The sequence below is a fragment of the Oncorhynchus clarkii genome, chromosome 22, assembly GCF_045791955.1.
Source record: "Oncorhynchus clarkii lewisi isolate Uvic-CL-2024 chromosome 22, UVic_Ocla_1.0, whole genome shotgun sequence".
Taxonomy (NCBI): Eukaryota; Metazoa; Chordata; class Actinopteri; order Salmoniformes; family Salmonidae; genus Oncorhynchus; species Oncorhynchus clarkii.
This window is the reverse complement of record NC_092168.1, coordinates 3,910,460-3,934,877: the sequence shown is the minus strand read 5'-3', so window position 1 is coordinate 3,934,877 and position 24,418 is coordinate 3,910,460.

Sequence of the window (24,418 nt, the reverse complement as noted above, 5' to 3'; positions counted from 1 at the left end):
TGATTCAGTCATATAAAAATGGAAATCAGTCTATAGACTTCATTGTGTTTTCATCATTTTATAACAAATGTGGTGGGGAGATTAGATTTATTCTTCAGTACTTTCAGTTTATTCAGACACTGATAGTATGAAATGAGTTTGGAAACAGAGAGAGAGGGAAATGCAGAAAAGCTGTGGGGCCGGTATTCGTACCCACGCTAGGGTGGTGTAAATGTGCTGGAGGCTGTGTTACCCACTGGACCAGTGTCAGGTATATCAAAGTGAGTTGGCTTCATGTGTATTTTAGAATTCTGTGTATTTTTAGGCAGGATAAAATAAGACTGGAACCTAACCTATGCAGTGGCGATTTTAGCATGTACATCTTGGTGGGGCAAAAAAAATAATTGGTGGATGCATGCCAGCAAAGCCACTACACAACACAACACGAAACAATACATTAATTGCATTATAACAGTGCCAAACGGTGCCAACAAACTGTTAGGGCCTACATAAAGCTGTCCCACCAGCAGAGTCACACCACCTTACCACTGCTACACCTGGCTATCAGAGGAGCCTTGTCTGGCAGCGAAACTGTCACGACTTCCTCCGAAGGTGGCTCCTCTCCCTGTTCGGGCGGCACTTGGTGGTCGTCGTCACCGGTTTACTAGCCACCAATTCCTTTTCCCTTTTCTGTTGGTTTTGTCTTTATTTTTTTCACCTGGAACTTGTTTATGGTTAATTCAGGGCTATTTTTTTGCAGGATTATTTTCTTTACTGTCAGTGGAGGTTGGTGTTTGTTCCTTAACATATTATTTTGGTGTCCCGTTTTGGGGGTCATTGTGCCTATTGTTTGTGGCTTGACCATTTTTGTAATAAATACATCTGTTTTGGAACCTTTGCTCTGTGCGCCTGACTCCACACCCACCACTCCTAGCTACCGTAACAGAAACAGTTCATTCAGCCTCATGTACTGCCTTTTCAAAAAACAGCTGATAAGGCTGACTTACTTAAACAAATTTGGTTTCTACTGACAATTGAGATGGACAAACTATGACATAAGGGGACGACAAGCGCATAGGAGGCAATCCGTAATTTTGATTATGACATTAATTTGCGAGGTACGACGGACATAGTCAATACAACTATTTGTTTAGTACTTTTGAAATGTACAGTGACAGAATTCAGAACAAGGACAACATGTTGTGCAGTGTACTCCCTGTACAACAAGGCAGAACCGTAGGATGAATAAAGGCGGCATATAAACAGACAATGAAAGCTCTTCAGACAATGAATATTCAATGATTAAATTTCTCTAAAACAGGTTATAGGCTACATGTTAATAACCACCAAGTCAGAACAGTAGGCGAAATGAAGAGGTGAAAATAGACCAAATGATTAGGGTGAGGCACATTGAACGCCGTTTGGGTCTTTGCCTGTCAAAGAAGATACACGTCCTATAACACTATTTGACAAGTTAAATAAGATTTTAATTTGACACGTCAAATAACACAATTATATTATATAATGTTGTGTGTACTGAATTTGAATGTGCAAGCCAAGCGCCACCGCTATTATCGATAGCACTGTCAGAGCTGTACAAAAAAGTTGGCAAACAAGCACACACCGGGCCACGAACGATGTGTTTACAATACAGCGTTGGGGAAAATAGACCAAATTATTAGGGTGAGGCACATGGGCTACTAACAGCTTACTACATATCATACACTTAGTAGTAATTTCTTAGCTACAGTATACATATCTCCTTGGCATATTACATCATTTAAGCAGCAGCAAAAAATACATTTTTTGCACTCACCTTGTTAAAACCTTCAGTCTACCCCCTCCTTTTTCGAACATTCTGTTAAAAATCGCGCAACTTTTCAGCGTCCTGCTACTCATGCCAGGAATATAGTATATGCATATGATTAGTATGTGTAGATAGAAAACACTCTGAAGTTTCTAAAACTGGTTAAATCATGGCTGTGACTATAACAGATCGTGTGTTTCATCGAAAAGCGCAAGAAAAACTGCTCTCTGAAAGCTAAAAATTATTTCCATGCGTCACTTTCATGGGTTGTTAAAAGGGCACAAAATTAATTATCGACCTGCATGCAATTCCTACAGATTCCACACAATGTCGCCATTGTCGTCATTTTCAAGGGACTTTTTTCTTGGTAAATCCAACTAACTGGATTCCATTTCTTCCGGTCTCCACCAGGATGTTTTGAATGTGCACATTGGCAGCCATTGATTTGAAAACGAGGAGCTATTGAATATACATCGCCCTGTAATCATTTTGATAGATTATAAACGTTTACTAATACCTAAAGTTGGATTACAAAAGTATTTCGAAGTGTTTTGTGAAAGTTTATCGTCGACTTTTTTAATTTTAAAAAATGACGCAGCGTTTAAAAACAATGTTTTTTTCTGAATGACACAGCTTCCATAGAAAGCTATTTTGGGTATATATGGACCGATTTAAACGAAAAAAAAGACCCAATAGTGATGTTTATGGGGCATATAGGAGTGCCAAGAAAGAAGCTCGTCAAAGGTAATGAATGTTTTATATTTTATTTCTGCGTTTTGTGTAGCGCCGGCTAAGCTATATCTTTGTTTACATCGCATTCAGGCATTTTTAGGGTGTTGCATGCTATCAGATAATAGCTTCTCATGCTTTCGCCGAAAAGCATTTTAAAAATCTGACTTGTTGGCTAGGTTCACAACGAGTGTAGCTTTAATTCAATACCCTGCATGTGAATTTTGATGAACGTTTGAGTTTTAACGAGTACATTTAGCATTTAGCGTAGCGCATTTGCATTTCCAGGTGTCTACTTGAGACATCTGCGTCTCAAGTAGGAGCAAGAAGTTAACTTCTTATAGCTTAGCCGGCGCTATACATTTTTTATTATTATTATATATTTTTTATTTCTGCCCCACCTGCCCTGAATGACGGGTCACTACTAGTTTGTGTCATGCATTCATTGTGCAGTGAACTACTATTGTGTGGAAAGGTCATGGCTCAAGTTAAAGTATAGTCATCTTACATTGGACATGATGGAGATCAAAGGAAGGGTAATAATGATCTGTCTATGTTGAGAACTGAAACAGAAACCTTTTCTTTTGGCTGAGTAGTCCAAGCTGGGTACCAGTTTCTCATGCTAATCCACCTCTATGTCATGTACCAAAAACAAGAAGTGGCAAGGAGTGGAATGTCAGCTAAAGAGACTGGTGTTCAGGCTAGAGTAGTCCATCTGTGAAACCAGGATCTCTGTGAAACCAGGTCCATCTGTGAAACCAAGGTCTACACTTAAGTAATACATAGTAAAACATCATTAATAAAGCCTTTCCGAATGTTCATTTACAAATCAATATTCTGACATCACAAAAACCAAGAAGTCATGTATAACTATTAATTACAGTGATTTCTCAGTAATGTTTTTGAAATTGTGACTAGATCAATATCAAATCATTTATTGAACCTATTACTGGACCTTCATTTAGGGTGTTAGAGAGGTTTCTTGATCTCTCATGACCCTCTGATCATATCCTAGTCCTAGGGAGTTTGTCAGGATAGAGGTTGGGGACACATGGTAGTGTGTTAAGGCCATATTGGGGTGGCCTGTGTGTCAGGAAGAATCTCTATTCAACAGCTTGTAACACACTGTAGCCATGAATACAACCATAACCAGAGAGAGAGAGAGAGAGAAAAAAAAATATCTGCCACAACTAGAGGTAAATGAGCATGGCCTTGTCAAACGGTAAATACAGCCACCGTGTAATTGGCTTCAGCCACAAAGCCCAGCTACACAACTGTCCACTGGTAACGAGTTAAGCTGGGGATAAATGGCTTGTGATAAAACTGTGATGAAACACCACAGAACCACAGTGGCCCTGTTTAAGTCCCAGGTATACGAGCCATAAATAAAAGCCCCGCATTTCCTCCCAATCTCTCCCGACAATCCTGACATTTCCGCCATTCTTCCCCCCCAAAAAATGAAACCTAATTCCTGACGTGAGAACAAACTTGGGCACAGGCTCAGACAAGCCAGCAGCAATTATCAGACAGAGGGAGAGAAGGAGTGGAAAGAGAAAGAGAGAGAGACAGTATAATCGTAGTGATTTATGGTCTGTGTTCATGTTAAGCATGTTATGTGTATAATGATACCACCACGCGTTATTGCCAAATACTTGCCTGTTTACAATAAAACAAGTTCCCTTTCCCCCATTCAAAGAACCTGGGCTGCTGCGGGGAAGGAATTGCAATTAAATAATAATATTTAAAACGAAAAGGGGGCGAAATGGGGGGAGGGGGGGGGGGGGGGGGGGGATTGTAATAATAGGGGTTTGGCGTGGCATTCTAGTTTCCAAGATTTACATTCGAGGAAGCTACTCAATTCAGTCAATTCCAGAAAGGTCCAGCTCATCTGGGTTCTGGTTCCTGACTGTTATTACCTATCAAAAGCTTCCTTGTTTTTAGGAAGTTCTTTACTGAGTGTTTGACAAAGGGAGAAACTAGTTTAATGGCTTGCTAAGTCAAGGCATGGCCCCACAAGATTCCAATAATTCTGGGAGAATTTCTGGAAATGCAAAAAACGTGCTTTAATGCCATCGTTCCTTTTATTATTAATTTGTTTTAAATTACGTCTTCGATTGCATAATTCAGTCAGGCTTTTACTATCCATTATAATGTGGATTTGACATGAAAGATACAATGTGTACATGAAAGATACACCTTTTTTTATTGAAGAATGTACATGACTAGACTTGACGAGAAATAGCAACTTGGTGGATAAAAAATAACCAAAAACACTTCCAATATAAATTGGAGAACTAAGGTATATTGGTGTACAACTGCTTAACAACAGTCCATCAAAGTATGGTGGAAGTGGAGGCCCGCCTGTGTGAAATACTAGCTGATTGGTGAATGATGTTGCAGCTCATACATACCCTGTTCACTGCACAATAGCAGGTAGCCATTCAAAGTGGCAACCTGGTCATGATCAATAAGGCATCAGTGTTGGGGCTCCTAGAGTTGGATTTATTTTAATTCACTAATCCTGTAATGGCGGAGTCCTTTTCTCTCTCTCCTTCTCTCTGTGGCTGTGGGTCTTTACACTGAGAATGACAGGGTTCAGCCCATGCCTGGCCTGTCTCTCTCGACCTCTGGAGAAGTTACAGAGCCTCTAAGTGGCATTTGACTCCTTAAGCTCCTGGAGGAAGAAGGTGAGGGGTGTTGGGAGGGTTGGGGTGGGTGAGGGGGGAGGGGTGAAGGGGTTGGAGGTGTAACAGACGAAACATTCAACCCCGAGAGTTTGCAGCATGCATGGCTCGGAGGGGGAGAAGTAGACTAATGGGGAAATTATTTATGAACTATTTGCAGTGCACCTGAAAATACCTCCAGTGAAATTATGTTTGGCAACGTGAACGGCTTTGAAGTCAATGGAGTGGCAATAAAAATTAGGCCTTCATTAGAGAAGCCGGGCCTTTCAAACTGAATCGGCACAGTCTGGGCAGGTCAGAGGCAGTTAGGCTGCGCTCGCCTCCACTCCTTTATGGCAGCCCCCAAACAGATGGAAGCAATTTTCCCTGATTCTCTGCTGTTTTTATGATTTTCCCCTTTAATTTTTTTCGGTCTCCGCGCTGCACTCCTTTTATGTTGCATTTAGGAAATTAACACTAACTGACAAATTACTTTGTAAATAAAGGGGGTATAGCTTCAGAATGTTGAAACCAGGAGTAGCCCAAGGGCCAGTGTTCTCCCAGCAACAAAGAAATCCTTGATAGCTGTTTAGATATGCCAGCCCACAGCCCGGCTTTATTTTATCAAGTGCACATCATTTTTCAATTGAATTAAATGTAAGGCATTCATTTCCCTGGTGTGCAGCACTTGTGCAACATGTCCACTCACAGAGGGGGGAAATGGTGCACTTGAGAAAGAAAAAAAGACAAGAACAGTCCTTGCAAGGATGTGGGGGTCATTTGTAAAGTTCTTTGGCCAAGAGCAGACAAATCGCATTCACAATAAAAAAGAAGGGGCCGACCTAAATGAAAGGCCGTAATCTTCAGAAAGCCAGACGCACCAAACTCCAAGGGATTGTAATCTACGGAGATGTAAGCTAATTACTTAATCACTTACATTTGTAAATCGTATTATTGTAAAAGGAATGACTGTAGTGATTCAATTACAGATATTTATCTCCTAATAGCGCTGATTAGCAAGTGATGCTAATCTGTCATTCTGAAAGGCTGATATTAACAGCATCAATCTAACGGAACAATAAACAGCTAATATGAAAGAAAACTTTTGTCTGCTGTGTGACCAGATGGTCCGCTTTACTGTGGAATGTGCAATATTCGGCCTGGCTGGCCGCAGAGCTAATGATGGGAACCACAAACTGTTGACTTATTTAATTGAGTTGTTTTGGCCCATTAACCCTTTGTCTGACACACAGATGAAATAGGTTCTATAAGAACAAATATGTTTTTGTCTTGGGTTTAAGTACAAAACAAGCATTGAAGCTATTTCTTATCTTTGGTAGGACCATATTTAACGGAAGAATTCACAACAATTGAAAACAGAGAGACAAACAAAATAGAATCATTCTGTTAATCTGTGCCTCAGAACTTTGTGTCAATTGTATTTATTCATAGCATACAGAAATAGTAATAATACACTTTTTTGTACAGTTTAACCATTTATCAAGACTCGGACACTTTGAAAGCAGTTGCATAATGCATTAAGCAAAGAAAACATGAGCAAAACATGTCATGTCCCTTTAAAACCTTAATGTAAAATGTGATGTGAAAAAGTATGAACTGTAAATATTTCTGGTGACCTGGCCATGTGAATAATCGTGAAATATTAGACCCCCCCCCCCCCTTGCAAAAACAATGACCTTTTTCATTGTTTTGCATTTTTGTGCTCTGCACTAAATTCTTTGCAGAAAATTCCAAACGGAGGAAATGTGAACCTATTCTCTGGTGTTGGCAGTAATGCTACAGAAGCTGCTATAAATTATGCATCAGGAATATATGTATATGTATTGATTTGAATAATAAGAGTTAGTTCGTACGTGCCAGCTTTTGTACATGCTTAAGAATCACTGGGGGGTATCCTCACACCCGACAGGTTTTTATTTACTGTTCTCTCATTCTAACACTCCTGCCGACTTTCACCGCTGTCTCGCGGCAAGCCATGGGAAATAAAACGAAAAGAGCATAATTAAAACAATAATAAAGTCTCCTCTTGTTTGGGGGCTCAGTTGCCAAGGTTATTTCCTCGCGGTTGCATTTGATTACAGTGGAGGAATTCGTCGGGACTGTCGAGGGGCGTTAGTACAGAGTTAACTAAACCAAACCCTGCCTCGATGGGCTACGTTCTCTAATCAAGTCAACACTGACAGTGAGTTCACAGCTCTTTCTCTTTTTCTCTTTCATCCCAGACCTGACATTCTGTTGAGTGTCAATTTTTAATACCTTTTGATAGACAAAATACATCATTGCCACAACAGTAACAACATTGCAAACCCAGACTCCACCACACATTCCCACTTTTGAGTTACTCATACGCAAACACACACAGAGGGCTCATGGGGTTATCTTTGTATGCCTGTTCATCCATAACCTCCTCCCCATGTCCCCTTTGCCTCGACCCAGGTTGAGGTTGACTGTCCTGGACCTGTCACGTGTCCACTCTGCCTTAATTTTGTCTGGCTGGTTGGCCCCTGGTGCCTGGTCTGCAGCGGCAGGGTAGCAGAATGCTAAAGCATTTCGCCTTGCTCTGGGCGAGAAAGTGTTGCGGTGCAGAGGAGAGGGAAGCTGCTGTTTGTCTGTACTGCCGAGGCTCTGGAATCTTCTAGTCAATCACACACATACATTTACGCATGCACACACACACACACACACAAATGTACGCATGCACGCACACAAACACACACACACGTACGCATGCACACACAGTCAGTGAAATATTATGGCCGAGCTGGAATACATAACACCTGTTTCGGACTGAAGACTCGTTGGCACTTTCTGTCAGATCCCAATAATTCTATGTCCTTCATGATGCTGCCCTTCTTGGAAGATATAATATATATAAGACATAAAATAGATCCCGTGCTTTTTCTTTGATTTGTGGGTGTTGTGCCACATTTGAATCACAATAAAAATATTTTGTCAGTATACAACGGCCTAATCAGTATACTTTAATGGTTCATGATTGAGTGTCAGTCCTCACCCATACTTTTTATTTACATTAATCCGTTTATCAATATTCATTTTCATGATATAAGTGTACAGTTGTCAAATGACTCTTACAATACATAATCAACATTCCATGTACAACTGAGATGTTCTAGCCAAGTGCAGAGGCCTGTCAGTGGATTGAGCTGTGAAAACCACAAAGTAGACCTACATATCATCAAACAAAAATGCTTAGGTATCCGCGGCGAAAGACGAACGCTAAACAGGGGGACGCTATTAGGATGACATCAGGGACGACCTCTCAACAGCTGCATGGGAGTGCTGTCTTTGAGAAGCATGCCAGCGGAGCCAAAATGGACTCCAATACAAGGGAACACTGATGGACTAACAGCAACAAGAGCCTCCAAGTCATCACCAGCCTAACCACGCGCTGAGTGAGTTCTGCGCTTGTTTGAAGCAGCGGGGCTTAATAAAGGCCTTACCCGTCTACGGCTGATCACATGGGTACTTGTGAAAACATGCCATTTCAGTGACCGCTCCGCTCCATATTTCACAGAGCAGATGCCGTGTTACACAGAATGTTGTCCCCCCTTTTTTTGTCGTTGTGGGACCCTGTGTTCTGATTGAGTTAACAGCTGCGATATGAGCCGGAGTGTTCTGTGTTTTCACTCACTGGAGCAATTTTGCTTATAAAAGGTTCCATCAGTACCACTCTGGCGGGCTGCGGAGTGTTGCTTTTAATCTCTTTGACTGTGCAATCTGCCAGCTGGTCAAACGGTGGAGAGAGGGCGGTAGAAAGTTGCTGGAGTGATGCTGTTATAAGTGATTCATTGTCCTTATGCATATGGACACGCACACACTCACATGTATGCACAAATACTATACACACACACATACAGTGTTATCTGAACATACACACATACATGCACGGACCCCGTGAAAGTGAAAACCCCACTACTATTGCTGTTTGGACCCATGCTAATTCTTATGAAACACTGATAGATTTTTATAGAACAAATTACAACAGTAAGGAAATCACGTATATTTGGATTACAGATTTATGCACTATTTTCTTTCTTTGCTCGATTCCTTTTATTTGAGTTTGATGCACTAAATGAGCTTCTCGGTGCGAAATGTTTTGGCAACAATTCACAAAGTTTGGCTTGACCTCGGCTCACAGGTACTTGTGAATTAATTTTCATGTGTGGCTCTACTCTACTCCGCTCAGCCTGGAGTCTGTTCCTCCCACGGGGGTCTCTTAAACATACAAAACTTGTACCCCTCAGAGTGCACACTGTGATTTAACACTTCAGCATTACCAACGTAAAAACCCCTTTTCCACCACGTTCTCTGTCCAGTATCTTTCCATTGTGAAATTGAGAATGAAATCTATTTGCACCGCTTTGGTGATGGTGGTGGTGGTGTGTGTGTCAGTGGAAGCTTCTCAGAGGAGGAAGGGGAGGTCCATCCTACACAGTGAATTTGGTAAAAAAAAAATAAAATAAGTTTGCCTTAAAAAAAAAACTATACTAAATATATTCACATCAACAAATAACTGATCGAAACACACTGTTTTGCAATGTAGGTCTAGTGGCCTCAACAGACCTCTGTAGGGTAGCAGCATGGTGAAGCTGGAGGACAGCTATTTTCCATCCTCCTCTGGGTACATTGACCACAATACAAAACCTAGGAGGCTCATTGTTCTCAACCCCTTCCATAGACAACAAGAAGGCATCCTCCAACCTATCAGATCTCTTTGCAGCATGAACTGACATGTTGTCCAACCAATGAAAGGATCAGAGAATGAATCTAGTACTGAAAGCATAAGCTACAACTAGCTAGCACTGCAGTGCATAATATGTGGTGAGTAGCTAACTCAAAGTGAGAAAAAGACAGTAGTTGAACAGTTTTGAACAATATAATTTCTTCAAAAATTAAGGATGCAGCAAAGAGTGGGAGAAATAGCTGTCTTTTTTTCATAGCTAATGCAGCTAATGCAGCTATGTTAACCTACTCAACAACTTGATTCAAACAGAGATGAATGCTATTTCTGTTAGCTAGCTGGCTAATTCTATCCAAAACTCCAAATATTCCAAGTCAAGGTAAGCTTTAGGTGTATTGCAACCGGGGCCCGCCGGTGTAACTGCTAAACTGCTTGCTGTGCACTGTACTGTGTGATTGTACACATGGATTGGATTGAGAGTTTATTAACACGTTATTTCTAGTAGCTATGTTGACTATGACTTTAGCAAATATGGTGACACCAATGTAGGCTGTTTGTAGTAGATAGGGGTTATAGTATGAAGGTTTGGCTTGGATAGTTTTTTTCTGCCTGGTCACAGACAGCGATTGTGTAACCCGCTGAAGTCCACAAGGGAAGATGTGAGAGGATAGCATGTGGATGTGATGATGCTGTTTGTATGGCTGCTATGAAAGTGAACTGTGTGTGCGGGTGATCACGGGTGTATTCAACTGTTTGGACTAATGATTACACTCTAGATCAGATAGATGCAGGCAAGCATGTGCAGGGCAATATTGAATGTGTCACTGTTGGTCGTCGTGATTACTCCAATTAGTCTCTCGACATGTGCACCTACAGTACATTATAAACGTTCATTTGTCGGCTAAGTTAAAGCAACCTCATCATGGGTACAGGGAAAATTTGAGTATCATGTAGTAGCCTAAACCTATCGGTGATACACCCCTCCCACAATCTCAAATGGCACCAGCCACCACTAATGTGTCTCTAACGACGTTCGTCTGTAGAAGGAGAAGCGGACCAAAAAGCAGCGTGGTGGTTACTCATGTTCTTTAATGGAAAATGAACGATACATGAAATAACTTAAATCTACAAAACAAACGGAACGTGAAAAACCTATACAGCCTATCCTGTGACAACAAACACAGTGACAGGAACAATCACCCACCAACACACAGTGAAACCCAGGCTACCTAAGTATGATTCTCAATCAGACAACTAATGACACCTGCCTCTGATTGAGAACCATACTAGGCCGAAAACATAGAAATGCCCCAAAACATAGAAAAACAAACAGACTGCCCACCCAACTCACGCCCTGACCATACTAAATAAATACAAAACAACAGAAATAGAGGTCAGAACGTGACAGTACCCCCCCCCCCCCCCCCCCAAAGGTGCGGACTCCGGCCGCAAAACCTTGACCTATAGGGGAGGGTCTGGGTGGGCGTCTGTCCGCGGTGGCGGCTCTGGCGCGGGACGCGGACCCCACTTCACCATTGTCTTAGTCCGCCTTATTGTCCGCCTCCGTGGCTTACTCACCATGGCCACCCCTCTCAATGACCCCACTGGACAGAGGGGCTGCTTGGGACAGAGGGGCAGCTCGGGACAGAGGTGAAGCAGCTGCTCGGGACAGAGGGACAACTGCTCGGGACAGAGGGGCAGCTGCTCGGGACAGAGGGGCGATAGCAGCTCGGGACAGAGGGGCGATAGCAGCTCGGGACAGAGGGGCGGCAGCTGCTCGGGACAGAGGGGCGGCAGCTGCTCGGGACAGAGGGGCGGCAGCTGCTCGGGACAGAGGGGCGGCAGCTGCTCGGGACAGAGGGGCGGCAGCTGCTCGGGACAGAGGGGCAGCTGCTCGGGACAGAGGGGCAGCTGCTCGGGACAGAGGGGCAGCTGCTCGGGCGGCCCCTCGCTGACTGGCGGCACTGGCGGCCCCTGGCTTACTGGCGGCCCCTGGCTTACTGGCGGCACTGGCGGCCCCTGGCTTACTGGCGGCCCCTGGCTTACTGGCGGCACTGGCGGCCCCTGGCTGACTGGCGGCACTGGCGGCCCCTGGCTGACGGGCGGCACTGGCGGCTCCTGGCAGACGGGCGGCACTGGCGGCTCCTGGCAGACGGGCGGCACTGGCGGCGCTTGGCAGACGGACGGCACTGACGGCGCTGGGCAGACGGGAGGCTCAGATGGCGCTGGGCAGACGGGAAGCTCAGATGGCGCTGGGCAGACGGGAAGCTCCGGCAACGCTGGAGAAGAGGAAGGCCCTGGTAGCGCCGGAGAGGCGGGAGACTCCGACAGCGCTGGAGAGGAGGGAGGCTCCGGCAGCGCCGGAGAGGCGGGAGACTCCGGCAGCGGCGCCGGACAGGCGGGAGGCTCCGGCAGCGGCGCCGGACAGGCGGGAGGCTCCGGCAGCGGCGCCGGACAGGCGGGAGGCTCCGGCAGCGGCGCCGGACAGGCGGGAGGCTCCGGCAGCGGCGCCGGACAGGCGGGAGGCTCCGGCAGCGGCGCCGGACAGGCGGGAGGCTCCGGCAGCGGCGCCGGACAGGCGGGAGGCTCCGGCAGCGGCGCCGGACAGGCGGGAGGCTCCGGCAGCGGCGACGGATAGGCGGGAGGCTCCGGCAGCGGCGCCGGACAGGCGGGAGGCTCCGGACAGGCGGGAGGCTCCGGCAGCTGCGCCGGACAGGCGGGAGGCTCCGGCAGCGCTGGAGAGGAGGAAGCCCCTGTAAGGATGGGCCGGAGAGACAGCCTGGTACGGGGGGCTGCCACCGGAGGGCTGGTGCGTGGAGGTGGTGACGGATAGACCGGGCCGTGAAGGCGTACTGGAGATCTTGAGAGCAGGGCTGGCACCAACCGCCCTGGCTGGATCTTCACCCTAGCCCGGCAGAAGTGGGGAGCTGGGATGTAGCGCACCGGGCTAAGCACGCGTAATTTTGTCGGTCCCCACAAGGAAAAATATTATTTTAGGCTTTGAGGTTAGGTTTAGGGTTACACTTAGGGTTAGGGTTACACTTATTAAGTTTAGGGTTAGGATTATGGAAATTTTGATTTTGAATGGGAATATTTTTTTTTTGTCCCCGCAAGCATAGTAAAACAAATGTGTGTGTGTGTGTGCAACTGTGTGTGTACGCTGAAGAGAAAGCACACATAGCCTGGAGTAAGCGAATCACCAGGGTAGAAGAAGAAAAAAAAGAATGGAAGAAAAAAAGGAAAAAACAAGACAACAAGCAGCTTAGCACGCTTAGCTTGTGCTTATTAGACCTTTGCCGACGCTTTGGCTGCTAAGAGATTGAATGGAGTTATTTGAACTGGTGAAGACTGAGTCTGGGGTATTCTGACGAAACACAGCGACACACACACACACACACACACGAGGTGGTGGCCCCAGAGTCTGTGTAGCTTTGGGCTGCTGTCTCAGAAAACAGAAAATAAATAAATTCCTCAGAAGTGGATAGACTAATGTGTTTGTGTCTGTGGACCCTGCTGTTTACCCAAGCTGCTTACTAGTATGAGTTAGTGGGTTTATTAGGTATAGATGTTGGCCTTTACCGTAATGCTTTAGAGCAGTGGTCAATTTAAGAAGAGATGGAGAAGATGGAATAAAGAATAGATGGAAGGAAGGAACCCAGTTAGCACAGTTGATTCCTTGGAAGTTATGGGAACGTATGTTTTTGGTTTCACATTGGTTGTGGGAACGAAACCATACCCCACTGGGAGCAGACGTTAGTTCAACATATAGTTTTGATTTTCATTTGGTTGAGATGTCAGCTAACGTGAATTCAACGTCAAATCAACAAAATATTTCACCATGTCATTGGATTTAGGTAAAACGTTGGGTGAAAAAAATATGAATCTGTCACGCCTGATCCCGCTCCCCGTCCCTGACGCCAGGCTTCCAAACATTACGCATTCCTGCCACCATCAGTACGCACAGCTGCCTCCCCCCCGTCACACGCACCAGCAATTATTGGACCTGGATTCAATCACCTTTGTCATTACCTCCCCTATATCTGTCTGTTCCCAAGCTCTGTTCCCTGCTTCAGGATTAACGTTTATATGTCTTTGTGCACCCGGTTCTGACACTGTCTCTGTCCTGTTTGATGTCTGTTCCATATTAAATGACATACCCAAATCTAACTGCCTGTAGCTCAGGCCCTGAAGCAACGATATGCATATTCTTGTTACCATTTAAAAGGAAGCACTTTGAGGTTTGTGGAAATGTGAAAGGAATGTAGGAGAATATAACACAAAATAACTGGTAGAAGATAATACAAAGACAAAGACAAAACCAAAACCTGTTATTTTGTATTTTTTTAACCATCATCTTTGAAATGCAAGAGAAATGCCATCATGTTTTATTCCAGCCCAGGTGCAATTTAGTTTTGTATGTGCAACGTATGTGCAACGTTTTAGGCTGATCCAAAGAACCATTGCATTTTTGTTCAAAATTTTGTATCAAGACTGCCCAAATATGCCTAATTTGTTGATTAATAACTTTTCATGTTCAAAATTGTGCACACTCCTCAAACAATAGCATGGTATTCTTTCAGTGTAATAGCTACTGTAAATTGGACACCAGGTGCACTCGATCAGTCTGGTAGCTAGCTAACTTTATTTTTTCTTCTTCACCAGAAAGCAGCTCGCATTTTCACAAGAGGCTGTTTACATCGTAGATAGAAGCAGGCCATTGGCTACCTTCATGATTAGAGGTATGTACGGGAGTTGTGATTGGTTCTACATTTATTAGTAAAAGTAGCAAAAATCAGCTCCTCCGTCTACAGGAATCGATCAACTTCACATTTTAAGGCTTCGGTCCACCAACTATTCGACATTGGGAATGTTCTCAAATTGATCCAAGAACATTAAGAAACAACGTTATTTAGAGGGCATTTTACTATTTCCAGATAACGTTCTAAGAATGTTATTTAAAAAACATACATTCCATTTTCAGAACGTGAAGAAAACATTCCATAAAAACCACAAGAAAGCTTTAGTAAACACATACATTCCATTCTCAGCATCAATAAAACTCTCTCCATCCTCTATCTTGTTAGTGCCAATATCATGCCAATCCATTTCATATTCTACTAACTATGACTGATTGTGAGACATGTTTTCCATAATGTACAGCACATATCATGCTTATACATACAAACAAAAAACACCATTACAAATAGTGTTTCACCATTTAATGAGCAAGGAGAAAAATAGCAAAGGTATCTACATATAGTGTAAGCTACCAAGCAAGAGGCACAAGTCGGAGGTTTACATACACTTAGGTTGGAGTCATTAAACTTGTTTTTCAACCACTCCACAAATTTCTGGCAAGTCGGTTAGGACATCTACTTTGTGCAAGACACAAGTCATTTTTCCAACAATTGTTTACAGACAGATTATTTCACATATAATTCACTGTATCACAATTCCAGTGGGTCAGAAGTTTACATACACGAAGTTGACTGTGCCTTTAATTCCCCAAAATAATGTCATGGCTTTATAAGCTTCTGATAGGCTATTTGACATAATTTGAGTCAATTGGAGGTGTACCTGTGGATGTATTTCAAGGCCTACCTTCAAACTCAGTGCCTCTTGCTTGACATCATGGGAAAATGAAAAAAAATCAACCAAGACCTCAGAAAAAAAATTGTAGACCTCCACAAGTCTGGTTCAGCCTTGGGAGAAATTTCCAAATGCCTGAAGGTTTCACGTTCACCTGTACAAACAATAGTACGCAAGTATAAACACCATGGGACCACAGAGCCGTCATACCGCTCAGGAAGGAGACGCGTTATGTCTACTAGAGATGAACGTACTTTGGTGCAAAAAGTGCAAATCAATCCCAGATCAAGGACCCTGTGAAGATGCTGGAGGAAACAGGTACAAACGTACAGTATCTATGTCCACAGTCAAACGAGTCCTATATCGACATAACCTGAAAGGCCGCTCAGCAAGGAAGAAGCCACTGCTCCAAAACCGCCATAAAAAAAGCCAGACTACGGTTTGCAACTGCATATGGGGACAAAGATCGTACTTTTTAGAGAAATGTCCTCTGGTCTGATGAAACAAAAATAGAACGGTTTGGCCATGACCATCGTTATGTTATGTTTCCCAACTGTGAAGCATGGGGGTGGCAGCATCCTGTTGTGTGGGTGCTTTGCTGCAGGAGGGACTGGTGCACATCACAAAATAGATGGATCAAGAGGAAGGAAAATTACGTGGATATATTGAAGCAACATTTCAAGACATCAGTCAGGAAGTTAAAGCTTGGTCGCAAATGGGTCTTCCAAATGGACAATGACCCCAAGGATACTTCCAAAGTTGTGGTGGCAAAATGGCTTAGGGACAACAAAGTCAAGGTATTGGAGTGGCCATCACAAAGCCCTGACCTCAATCCTATAAAAAAATGTGTGGCCAGAACTGAAAAAGTGTGTGCGAGCAAGGAGGCCTACAAACGTGACACAGTTACACGAGCTCTGTCAGGAGGAAGGGGCCAAAATGTACCCAACTTATTGTGAAACGTTTGACGAAAGTGAAACAATTCAAAGGCAATGCTACCAAATACTAATTTAGTATATTTAAACTTCTGACCCACTGGGAATGTGATGAAAGAAATAAAAGCTGAAAAAAATCATTCTCTCTACTATTATTCTGACATTTCACCTTCTTAAAATAAAGTGGTGATCCTAACTGACCTAAGACAGGGAATTTTTACTAGGATTGAATGTCAGGAATTGTGAGCCAGGGCCTCTGATGAAGCCAGGGCCTCTGATGAAGACTGTAGAACTGTCATCAACACTTGCTTCTCTCTTGGATCATTTGTGTGCCCAGGACCCATAACCGTATCGGAAGGATCCCAATGTAGCTGACCGAAGTAGAGAGAAACATTTACATTACATTTTAGTCATTTAGCAGACACTCTTATCTAGAGCGACTTACAGTTGGAACTAGGGTTAAGTTGCCTTGGTTTTTCACCTAGTCGGCTCGGGAATTCGAACCAGCAGCCTTTCGGTTAATGGCCCAACGCTCTTAACCTGCAGACCTGACAAGACTGTGAAATACAAAATCCAGAAAAGACATCAGGCAAATGCATATGAGATCCAAATGTCTAAATAGTGATGGCAGGGCTAGTTCAAACTGCAGTAGGATGGTTCTCCTCACAGGTAAGTGAATCAGTCCACTTCCCTCTCCTGTACTCCCTGTTCACCCACAACTGCGTGGCCATGCACGCCTCCAACTCAATCATCAAGTTTGGAGACGACACTATAGTGGTAGGCTTGATTACCAACAACGATGAGATGGCCTACAGGGAGGAGGTGATGGCCCTCAGAGTGTGGTCTCAATGTCAACAAAACAAAGGAGATGATCTTGGACTTCAGGAAACAGCAGAGGGAGCAGCCCCCTATCCACATTGACGGGACAGTATTGAAGAGGGTGGAAAGTTTTAAGTTCCTCGGCGTACACATCACGGACAAACTGAAATGGTCCACCCACACAGACAGCGTGGTGAAGAAGGCGCAGCAGCGCCTCTTCAACCTCAGGAGGCTGAAGAAATGTTGTTTGTCACCAAAAACACTTACAAACTTCTACAGATGCACAATCGAGAGCATCCTGTCGGGCTGTATCACCGCCTGGTACGGCAACTGCTCCGCCCACAACCGTAAGGCTCTCCAGAGGGTAGTGAGGTCTGCAAAATGCATCACCGGGTGCAAACTACCTGCCCTCCAGGACACCTACAGCATTCGATGTCACAGGAAGGCCAAAAAGATAATCAAGGACAACAACCACTCGAGCCACTGCCTGTTCACCCCGCTATCATCCAGAAGGCGAGGTCAGTACAGGTGCATCAAAGCGGGGACCGAGAGTCTGAAAAACATCTCTCTCAAGGCCATCAGACTGTTAAACAGCCATCACTAACATTGAGTGGCTGCTGCCAACATACTGACTCAACTCTAGCCACTTTAATAATGGAAAATTGCTGTAATAAATGTATCACTAGTCACTTTATATAATGTTTACATACCCTACATTGCTCATCTCATATGTATATACTGTACTCTATACCACCTACTGCATCTTGCCTATGCCGTGTTTGGCCATCACTCATTCATATATTTTTATGTACATATTCTTATTCATTCCTTTACACTTGTGTGTATAAGGTAGTTGTTGTGAAATTGTTAGGTTAGATTACTTGCTAGATGTTACTGCATGGTCGGAACTAGAAGCACAAGCATTTCGCTACACTCGCATTAATACCTGCTAACCATGTGTATGTGACAAATAAAATGTGATTTCATTTGGTGAATAGCTCTTAGTTGATCTGGGAGTGGGACACATGAGACCTAAATAGATCATGTGAGACAAAAGTGAGAGACAAGAATTCATGAAATAAATCATCACAGCAAAGTAATGTAGTTTGCGCTCAAGAAAATGAACATCATGCCAGTCTGAGGCTCTGCAATCATTCTGATCCAATTCTTGAGAGGGATAATATGGCATTTCTTATTTGTAATGACGATTGAAATTAGTGAATACCACTATATTAGATTTCCTTTTCCTCTAGATATTTGTAGCCTTGTCGTGGGTGAACAGGGAGTACAGGAGAGGGCTCAGAACGCACCCTTGTGGGGCCCCAGTGTTGAGGATCAGATTTTTGTAGCCTTAAATCATCACTTGGAATAAACTGAAATCTAAAATGCTCCTTATCCCGGAATGACATTCTAGCTAATGATAAAGCTATCAGCTTCTGCTAGCTAGCAACAGATCTACTCGTTGTAACTAACTAGCTAATGGGCACAGAAGTCAATTCAACGTCTGGTTTTGATTTACATTTGTTGAGTTGTCAGCCATTGTGAACTCAACTTGAAATCAACAAGAAATGTCACCATGTCGTTGGACTTAGGTTAAAGTTAGGTATAAATAAGACTAAATGCCTTTACGTTGATTACTTTTTGAGAGTCCATTGAGTTTTCCACGTTGATTCAACATCGTCACATAGATTTTGGGGGTTGAAATTACTTGGAAACGATGTTGATTCAACCAGTTTTTGCCTAGTGGGGACGCACAATTGCAAAATCCAACTAACATCTTACACAGCATATCATAGTCAAGACCTCCCAAATCTGAATACAGTCTGTCTCATAGTGTACAAGCGCCATGACATGCATATGCACGTACAGTAAATAAGAGCAGTGTGTAAAATACCAGTTGCGGTAGTGCAACCCTAGCCTGATCCAAAGTCAGTTTGACAGCACAAGCAGATCTGGGATCAAGCTAGTTCTGCCTCATCAACTCTAAGAACCTGTGGCAGGTTCTCACAACATGCAATCCTACCCGTGCATGCTGAGGAGAGTAATGAGAAGCATTGTGACTGGCTGGCCAGGGCTAATCTTCTCTTTGTTTCCCTGCCAAACTCAGGCCTCATGGAACACAGCCACATTACCCAGGCTCAAATCTCACATCAATGCCTTGCCATACAGAATAAGGAACCGCGTTCCTGACACTGGTGTTCCAGAGCGGTTAGGAACCACTGATGTTTTCACCTGTTGAGGAGGATAGCTTATGTTGTATCTACAGTAGGAAACCCAATGGCCATTGTTTCCCTCTATGCCTTTACATGACTAGTTTAACCTACTCTTTATGCTCATTATGCTCTATCATATTGTGAATAAGTATGTGTTAAGAGTTTTCCCAGGAGGTCCAGGGCTAGAAGTATAGGCCTTGACTTTTTAAAATCCTTGTAAATCAAATCAAATCAAATCAAATTTTATTTGTCACATACACATGGTTAGCAGATGTTAATGCGAGTGTAGCGAAATGCTTGTGCTTCTAGTTCCGACAATGCAGTAATAACAAGTAATCTAACTAACAATTCCAAAACTACTGTCTTGTTTTACAGTGTAAGGGGATAAAGAATATGTACATAAGGATATATGAATGAGTGATGGTACAGAGCAGCATAGGCAAGATACAGTAGATGGTATCGAGTACAGTATGTACAAATGAGATGAGTATGTAAACAAAGTGGCATAGTTTAAAGTGGCTAGTGATACATGTATTACATAAGGATACAGTCGATGATATAGAGTACAGCATATACGTATGCATATGAGATGAATAATGTAGGGTAAGTAACATTATATAAGGTAGCATTGTTTAAAGTGGCTAGTGATATATTTACATCATTTCCCATCAATTCCCATTATTAAAGTGGCTGGAGTTGAGTCAGTGTCAGTGTGTTGGCAGCAGCCACTCAGTGTTAGTGGTGGCTGTTTAACAGTCTGATGGCCTTGAGATAGAAGCTGTTTTTCAGTCTCTCGGTCCCAGCTTTGATGCACCTGTACTGACCTCGCCTTCTGGATGATAGCGGGGTGAACAGGCAGTGGCTCGGGTGGTTGATGTCCTTGATGATCTTTATGGCCTTCCTGTGACATCGGGTGGTGTAGGTGTCCTGGAGGGCAGGTAGTTTGCCCCCGGTGATGCGTTGTGCAGACCTCACTACCCTCTGGAGAGCCTTACGGTTGAGGGCGGTGCAGTTGCCATACCAGGCGGTGATACAGCCCGCCAGGATGCTCTCGATTGTGCATCTGTAGAAGTTTGTGAGTGCTTTTGGTGACAAGCCGAATTTCTTCAGCCTCCTGAGGTTGAAGAGGCGCTGCTGCGCCTTCTTCACGATGCTGTCTGTGTGAGTGGACCAATTCAGTTTGTCTGTGATGTGTATGCCGAGGAACTTAAAACTTGCTACCCTCTCCACTACTGTTCCATCGATGTGGATAGGGGGGTGTTCCCTCTGCTGTTTCCTGAAGTCCACAATCATCTCCTTAGTTTTGTTGACGTTGAGTGTGAGGTTATTTTCCTGACACCACACTCCGAGGGCCCTCACCTCCTCCCTGTAGGCCGTCTCGTCGTTGTTGGTAATCAAGCCTACCACTGTTGTGTCGTCCGCAAACTTGATGATTGAGTTGGAGGCGTGCGTGGCCACGCAGTCGTGGGTGAACAGGGAGTACAGGAGAGGGCTCAGAACGCACCCTTGTGGGGCCCCAGTGTTGAGGATCAGCGGGGAGGAGATGTTGTTGCCTACCCTCACCACCTGGGGGCGGCCCGTCAGGAAGTCCAGTACCCAGTTGCACAGGGCGGGGTCGAGACCCAGGGTCTCGAGCTTGATGACGAGCTTGGAGGGTACTATGGTGTTGAATGCCGAGCTGTAGTCGATGAACAGCATTCTCACATAGGTATTCCTCTTGTCCAGATGGGTTAGGGCAGTGTGCAGTGTGGTTGAGATTGCATCGTCTGTGGACCTATTTGGGCGGTAAGCAAATTGGAGTGGGTCTAGGGTGTCAGGTAGGGTGGAGGTTATATGGTCCTTGACTAGTCTCTCAAAGCACTTCATGATGACGGATGTGAGTGCTACGGGGCGGTAGTCGTTTAGCTCAGTTGCCTTAGCTTTCTTGGGAACAGGAACAATGGTGGCCCTCTTGAAGCATGTGGGAACAGCAGACTGGTATAGGGATTGATTGAATATGTCCGTAAACACACCGGCCAGCTGGTCTGCGCATGCTCTGAGGGCGCGGCTGGGGATGCCGTCTGGGCCTGCAGCCTTGCGAGGGTTAACACGTTTAAATGTCTTACTCACCTCGGCTGCAGTGAAGGAGAGACCGCATGTTTTCGTTGCAGGCCGTGTCAGTGGCACTGTATTGTCCTCAAAGCGGGCAAAAAAGTTATTTAGTCTGCCTGGGAGCAAGACATCCTGGTCCGTGACTGGGCTGGATTTCTTCCTGTAGTCCGTGATTGACTGTAGACCCTGCCACATGCCTCTTGTGTCTGAGCCGTTGAATTGAGATTCTACTTTGTCTCTGTGCTGGCGCTTAGCTTGTTTGATAGCCTTGCGGAGGGAATAGCTGCACTGTTTGTATTCGGTCATGTTACCAGACACCTTGCCCTGATTAAAAGCAGTGGTTCGCGCTTTCAGTTTCACACGAATGCTGCCATCAATCCACGGTTTCTGGTTAGGGAATGTTTTAATCGTTGCTATGGGAACGACATCTTCAACGCACGTTCTAATGAACTCGCACACCGAATCAGCGTATTTGTCAATGTTGTTATCTGACGAAATACGAAACATCTCCCAGTCCACGTGATGGAAGCAGTCTTGGAGTGTGGAGTCAGCTTGGTCGGACCAGCGTTGGACAGACCTCAGCTTGGGAGCCTCTTGTTTTAGTTTCTGTCTGTAGGCAGGGATCAACAAAATGGAGTCGTGGTCAGTTTTTCCGAAAGGGGGGCGGGGCAGGGCCTTATATGCGTTGCGGAAGTTAGAGTAACAATGATCCAAGGTCTTTCCACCCCTGGTTGCGCAATCGATATGCTGATAAAATTTGGGGAGTCTTGTTTTCAGATTAGCCTTGTTAAAATCCCCAGCTACAATGAATGCAGCCTCCGGATAAATCGTTTCCAGTTTGCAGAGAGTTAAATAAAGTTCGTTCAGAGCCATCGATGTGTCTGCTTGGGGGGGGATATATACGGCTGTGATTATAATCGAAGAGAATTTTCTTGGTAGATAATGCGGTCTACATTTGATTGTGAGGAATTCTAAATCAGGTGAACAGAAGGATTTGAGTTCCTGTATGTTTCTTTCATCACACCATGTCACGTTGGCCATGAGGCATACGCCCCCGCCCCTCTTCTTACCAGAAAGATGTTTGTTTCTGCCAGCGCGATGCGTGGAGAAACCCGTTGGCTGCACCGCTTCGGATAGAGTCTCTCCAGTGAGCCATGTTTCAGTGAAGCAAAGGACGTTACAGTCTCTGATGTCCCTCTGGAATGCTACCCTTGCTCGGATTTCATCAACCTTGTTGTCAAGAGACTGGACATTGGCAAGAAGAATGCTAGGGAGTGGTGCACGGTGTGCCCGTCTCCGGAGTCTGACCAGAAGACCGCCTCGTTTCCCTCTCTTTCGGAGTCGTTTTTTTGGGTCGCTGCATAGGATCCACTCCGTTGTCCTGTTTGTAAGGCAGAACACAGGGTCCGCGTCGCGAAAAACATATTCTTGGTCGTACTGATGGTGAGTTGACGCTGATCTTATATTCAGTAGTTCTTCTCGACTGTATGTAATGAAACCTAAGATGACCTGGGGTACTAATGTAAGAAATAACACGTAAAAAAACAAAAAACTGCATAGTTTCCTAGGAACGCGAAGCGAGGCGGCCATCTCTGTCGGCGCCGGAAGTTCAACAATCTAGTCTTTATGAAGTTGATGATTGCTGTTCCTCATCCTTAATGACCCTGATGTTTGAGCTGGTTGTGAACGCTTATAGCAAGTCTTATAATGTACTATGGGGTGATATTAGGTGCTGTAAGTGCATCCATATTGCATTATAAATAGGAGGCTCATGTACAGTAAAATTTTACTCTTCCCCATATTTTCCCCCTTTTTATTGGCCCCTACGATGAACTCTGGGAGGGGACTTTGGATCTGTGTTTGTTTGTCCATCCATTCGTACGTTGGTGAATGATGCGTTTTGCTACAGAGATTCGTCAATTACACCGATTGGCCCAAGGGTGCTGCATCATTCGTGGGGATGACATGTTTATAGTTTTTCCCTCTTTCTCTCTCTCCCTGTCTTTCTTCCTTCTCCATCTATCTCCCTCTGACACTCTCTTTTCTTCCCTCTCTCTCTACACCCATCTTTCCCTCTCTTCCTCTCACTCTTTTTCACCTATCTCTCACTTCTTATCTTTTCCTTTTTTTCTCTCTACCCATGTTTCCCTCTCTCTCTCTCTACCCATCTCTACCTCTTTTGCTCTCTCTTCCCCCCTCTCTTTTTCTCTCTTTATCTCTTGCTCTCAAATGTAAAGGAGAGGTCTCAGGCAGGTTTAATCTGAAGCTGACAATTTACCAAACGCTCTGCCTTGGCTCCACTTTGATCTGAAGAAACTTTGGGAAATTCTCCCATCCACACCCGATCACCCCAGCCCCCATCAGCCCCTGCTTCATTAGCCGACCTTTAGCTGCCACACAACAATTAGGCCTGTCGGGCACTATAGCTCCGCTGTCTATACCAAGGAATAAATCCTGACTAATGATTTGCTAAAAAGACCTGACAGCGTGTTACAGCTGGAGCTGTAATTTAATATAAGCTCTAACAAGCCTTTGAACGAGTGGAAGAAATATTTCATAAGCTTGATGCAATTTGGTGGGAGGACAAAATGAAAATAATGAATGCGCTCAGATTTTAACAGGTTTCCAACCAAATTGCTGATAGATTTTCATTCCAATACTCTAAAATCTGCAGAAAGAAAATATGCGCATTTTCCCACCAGTGGTGTGTTTCCACCAAACGGACTTGCTGTTCAGTCCATGATGTAGTGCACACAAAATGTACTTTTTCACTTAAGTTTTCATGTATTGTATAAAATTCTAAAGCTCAATGTATTTCCATCGCAATTTCAACTCTACCGATAGTTTTTCCACAAAAACTGTTGTTTCATGTG